Genomic DNA, 6,026 nt, shown 5'->3' on the forward strand with positions numbered 1-6,026 from the left:
TCATTTGCATGTCTGTCTGACATTTGCTTCTGGGAAACAATCTGGTACATCGCTGTCAGAATTATCTGAAAAGCAGCTTCTACATTTGTAGAGCCTAGAGCAGATGTCTCAATCAATGACAAACCATTCTTTTCTGCAAAAGCTCTTACTTCATCTGTAGGAACTGCCCTGAGATGACAGAAGTCACTCTATTGCCCACAAGCATTATGTTACTATCAGCATGATCTCTCAGTTCTTTTAGCCATCGCTCTACATTTTCATATGTGAGAGGATGAGCAAGCTCATAAACCAGGAAGGCACCTCCAGCTCCACGACAGTATGCTGATGTAATAGCTCGGTACGGCTCTTGCCCTGCTGTGTCCCATATCTGTGACTTTATTGTTTTTCCATCAATCTGAATGCTTCTTATTGCAAATTCTACTCCAGCGGTGCTCTTGTTTCTGAAATTAAACTCATTTTGAGTAAATTGAGACAGGAGATTGCTCTTTTCAACACCAGAATCTCCAATAAGGACAGCTTTGAAGAGGTAGTCGTACTCCTTGTCGTGGGTGCCCATTGCGCGGCCAAGGAGCAAAAGGGCAGGAGCTGCAGTGGTATTGGTGGAACCGGCAGGCATCACTGCAGGAGTAACCTGAGGGTCTGGCCTATCATTTCATATGCAAATCACGACTGGTATGCCGGAGGTCAGCTGGGTGCCCAGAAGAACAGTTCAACTCAATCTGGTTGGATCTAGGGTGTCTAGCTCTGCTCTGGGGAGTAGCAGGGCTCCAGAACTTGAGGTTGGTAATGACGTAAGGAAAGAATATAATTCTCCTCCCCTTACCATCCAAAAGGAGTAGGTAGGAATAGAGTGTGAGGACAGAGGTACCATTTCGGGAAAACTAAGGCATTCAGAACTTTACCTGGCATTACAAAGTAGTACCTTGCCAATGCCATGGCTTTATATTTTTTGTTATTTTTATTTACTCTTTGGGATGGTCCCCAGCAGTGCCTTTTAATAAAAGGCGGAAACCTCGTGTCAAGTGAAGCAGAAATCCCTTATTGGTGAGGCAGCAAAAAACTGTAACAACTTACGTGCCCATCGGTAAAGAAGTGGTTAAGAAAATTATGGTATGTCCTTATATTAGAATACTTGCATTTAAAAGAACAAGGTGGAGTTATGTGTTCTAATATGGAACTCCCTTTGAGACACCTTACGTGAAAAAAAAAAAAGCTGCATAACAGTAACATTAATCCTACCACTTGTGAAAAGGGAAATGGGAGCTGTGGCGATAAATACATATAGATAGACTTGTATTTGTATTGCATCTCTCTGAAAAGATACATAAAAAACTATTAGCAGTAGCTGCCTCTGTAAAGAGGAATCAGAGATAAAGACTTGCTTTCATTGCATGTTCTTTTGTACGGTTTGAATTAGTTTTTACGCATGCTTGTATTAAACTTAAAAAAATAATAATATGGAAGTCCAATCACTAGGAAATTAAAATAACCCTCTGTCTCACCTGTATTAAATCAGAGTGGTGAGGAAATAGAATTCCTACGGCTTTTTTTTTTTTTTTCTGGCAAGTCATTAAGTAAAATAGTCCATATTTGAATTGGACTATTTCCCACATACTATTGCAAGAAATGTTCTAACAGTCTTTCAAAGACAAAGTATAAATCAGTTCATGATAATGCCTGGGTTGGAATTTGAAAGAGTTACAATGGTCATGCTCACGTTATATTAATCCAATAGAAAGTTTCACTTGAGTCTAAGAAAATGAATGTGTAATAAAGGCTAAAGAGGAAAATGACTTCATAAAAACAGTTTTAAATTTCTATTAATAGCTAAGATTAAGCCAATGATTTGAATAACTGTAGGAGCCAGAATATGCAATGAGAGAAAACAAGACCTGGGTGATCAGAATTATTTCTCTCTGGGGAAAAATAAGTGACAGTTTACATCAATCCTTCATCCATTCTATTGAGCTTTACTGAGTCCCTTCTCAGGTGATGGCAGGCACAGTGCAAAGTGCCAGAGGTACAAATGGAGGTATGGCCGTCATTTTTCCTTGCCCAGAATCCATCTCCCCCTTTCCTGGTGACAACATCTTGATTATCCTGTGGGAAGCCACGCATTCCCTGCTCTTGGTTCATTTGGTTCCTTCAGGAGAGGCAAGCCTTGCATCCGTCCCTCACCACCACCACCAATCACAAGTACAGGAGGGGAACTAGGTATATTCTAAGTTCCTGGCCACAGTGTTGTGCATGGGATGAAAAGAAAAGCAATCTGGGACTCCTGTGGAACTGTTCACAAGATGAAGTTCTCCTCCAATGGAGGCTGAAATTGTGAGAATGTGACGCTGACAGTCGCCTGACAAGGGGGCCAAACAGAAACAAAAGTAGAGCTGAGAGAGACAGGTTCTGGGTACCATCGTTTGAATATTGGACCCCGCTAACCCTGAAACAGATCTATCCTTGGACTTTTTAGTGCTAGGAACTAATAATAATTCCCCCCCCCCCTTTTTTTTTTGTTTAAGTCAGTTTGAGTAATATGTATATTTGTTCGTTGAAGCCAGAATGCTTCTGACAAACAGAGGAGATAAAAGGTTGTTCCTTCCTCTAAGATGCTCCAGTTCTTTGGGGAGAGGCAGACACATGACTGAGAATTAGTTACCTTATGATGGGTGCTATGACCAGGTATGTACCTGGGAACAGGAAATGTGCAGACAATTTTAGAGTTATGAAGGATCTTTGAGTTAATTTATCTGAACTAATCCGCTAATTCAAATAGAGATTCTGAAGCGCAGACTCATCCAAGAGATGAAAAGTAGCTAAGAATGATTCTGAACCGTACTCCACCCCTCTAGTGTAAAAGCAATTTTTAAAAGCATTTTTTCCTGATAACCAAAAATCACACATATTCATTTTAGGAAATTTAGAAAATATACAAAAGGCCAAAGAATAAAATAAAAGTCACCCATCATGCTCACTCATCAACCAAAGATATCCACTGTTACAAGATTGTTTCTAATCTTTTTCTTTGAATTACTTAATTTTTAAAAAAGAGAATCATATTCTTTTGTAAAATTCTTCTTAAACTCAACACTACATTATAACATTTACCCATATTATTAGACATTCTTCAGAAATATTTAATTGGTTGCATAACTTATTTAGCCAATCTCTTCTTGGATGCTTAGGTTGCTTCCAATTTTTTATTGTTATAAAGCAACATGAGATGAATTCCTTACAGATAAATCTTTACGGCCGTCCTGATGATTTCCTTAGGACAAATTCCCATCCATGAAATTGCTAGATCAAAGTGTTCACATACTTTAAAATAAAAGCTCACGTTTCAATTTTAAACCAAATAGGTAAATATTTTACAGCATACTCTTCACCTTTACTAGAAGGGGCAAAAATCCCAAGCTGGTTGCATACAAGAAGCTTTGTGTATTATCATTGTAGGGATTAACTTCCTAATGAGAGGGGAAGGGAATAATTTCACTGAGCCAGAAAGCCTGTCTTCTGAAAGAAGAAGATGGGCATGGATGAGAGACTTGCACCTGTTAATGCGTATCATGCTATAAAGTCTAAGCGGTAAGGTACTAAGAAGAAAGGCTATTAATCATGACGAAAGTTCTTCAACCCTTCCTTCTTTAAATCCATCCATTATACTGCCTGTCCCTAGAGTCACTGACCTCAAGCACAAACCAGATCATGCCATGTCCTTGCCCAAACCTTCTCGTGACTCCCTACTACTGCCTCCTGACTACAATTCTTTATGGAGGTAGTCGAATCCCTTAAGATATGACTCCTGCGCCATATTTCAAGACTTATTTCCCCCTAGTCACCTGTCCTAATGCATCTAATGCTGTAGACATGGCCACCATTCACTGAGGGGACCCCACATGGGATCTACGCTATGCCTTGGCCCACATTGTTCCCATTTTCAAGAATGACATTCTCCCCACCTCTACCTGTTGAAACCCTATCATGTTTCAAGGTTCAAATGCCAATCTCTCTGCAAAGGTGCCCAAGCCTACCCCAGCAAATCTCTCTGGTTTAAGTTAGAGTTGACTGTGAGGTACCAGATGCCCCTGTGGGCTCCCTAAAGGCAGAGACACGTCTCACTGAGCTTCCTCTCATCAACTGGCTCTGTGCCTTGCACATATACATCACCAATCAAATGTTTGTGCAATAGTGTTTTTCAGGCATTAAACTGATGTGAAATGGCACAAAGTTTACTCATCTAGCAGGACTGTGTTTAATGGAGTTATTCTCCTTCATTATGTTATTATACAGCAGTCCCCCCTTATCCGCAGTTTCAGTTTCTGTGGTTTCAGTTACCCACAGTCAACGGCAGTCCAAAAATATTCAATGTAAAATTCCAGAAATAAACAGTTCATAAGTTTTAAATTGCACACTATTGTCAGTAGCATGATGGACTCTCCAGCCATCCTGCTCTGTGTTGCCCGAGACGTGAATCATCCCTTTGTCCAGTGTATCCAAGCTGCGTACACTACCAGCCTGTTAGTCACCTAGTAGCCGTCTCAGTCATCAGATCGACTATCGCGATATCACGGTGCTCTGGTTCAAGTTATTTTTTTTAAAAATGTCTCATTCACCTCACTTCATCTCATCACATAGGCACTGCATCATGTGACATCATCACAAAAAGGGTGATTACACTACAATATTTTGAGACCACATTTTCATAACTTACAGTATATTTGTGATAATTGTTCTATTTTATTATTAGTTATTGTTGTTAATCTCTTACTGTGCCTAATTTATAAATGAAACTTTATCATGGATATGTATACAGAGGGTGCCAAAAAATGTCTGAGCGTACACATTTTAAGAAGGAAAAAACTGTATTAAAATTGTAATACTCAGTACATACTGATAACAAAAGGTGAATACAAGTCACATTTGATTTCTGCAATTACAAGAGGTGCTCAAAGTGGTTACCATCAGAGTAATTTTAATAAGTTTTTTCCTTTCTTGAAATGTGTATACATTTGTTTGGCACCCTCTGCATATAGAAAAAAACATAGTAAACATAGGGTTCGGCACTATCTGAGGTTTCAGGCTACCACTGGGGGTCCTGGAACCTATATCCCACAGATAAGAGGGGATGACTGTATTATAGCCACTCTGTTCTTGATCCCAGCCGTCCTAAGCAATCAAAAAGAGGCTCATTCTTGGACGGTAGGATGGTGTCTGCCATAAACTTCAGTTTGAAATACAACCTTTCAGCGTTTACTGGCAGTGTGGAATTCTGCGATATGTTTAGAGAGAGTCTGGAAACTGATTTTAAATTGGACATTATAGTTCATTTCAAGGAAACAATAATCAGGGTTGTACTAAAAAAAATTGAACTAAATAAACATGTTTATGGTTTCCCCTCCTGCTCCCCGAACACATACAGAAATCTGTGTATCAAGCACGATCCTCCCTGTAACAGAAGTCCATGAAATGAATCTCTAGTGTATAACTGACGAAACAACTTTCAAAAGGGCTTTAGAACAGCTTGACTTGGTGCTGAGACTTCAGGACGAGATGAACCAAGAGAGCGTTGTCCAACTGCTAAATTGCTTTTTATGCACTTCACTCTGCCAGAAGCAGCTAAAGAATGTTTGCTCAGTGTGTTTCATTACACACTGTGGGTAGCTGGTACGAGTGAGGTTGACATCAGATGCTTGCCAATAAATAAATCTCCAGTCACTCCCTAGCCTGTCTCAATATGTTCAATGTGTAGAAATGCAAGTACATTCACAATGCATGGGTTTTAAAAAACTAGAGCTGTCATTTGAAACTGTCCTAAAAAGAGTATCTATCTACATCTCAATGAAAAGCCCAAGTACACCTTTCACACATCCCTTGTGCTCACCACCTCTTGTCAGTTCAGGCTTTGAGCTGGATGCTGGGATATGGAGAGGGGTCACAACCATCACCATCCTCATGGAGTGGACAGTGCATTGGAGAAGACAGAGCTCTATAATAAATAACTTAATTCTGTGTCATCAGTGAATTCTATG

At 39.8% G+C, this 6,026-nt stretch overlaps 1 pseudogene; it reads right to left on the bottom strand.

Annotated features, from left to right (window-relative positions):
- On the bottom strand, nt 1-556 carry LOC109450752 (ras-related protein Rab-11B; annotated as a pseudogene).
- Nucleotides 557-6,026: the final 5,470 nt, after the last annotated feature.

Source organism: Rhinolophus sinicus, linkage group LG07 (assembly GCF_036562045.2).
Source record: "Rhinolophus sinicus isolate RSC01 linkage group LG07, ASM3656204v1, whole genome shotgun sequence".
Classification (NCBI taxonomy): domain Eukaryota; kingdom Metazoa; phylum Chordata; class Mammalia; order Chiroptera; family Rhinolophidae; genus Rhinolophus; species Rhinolophus sinicus.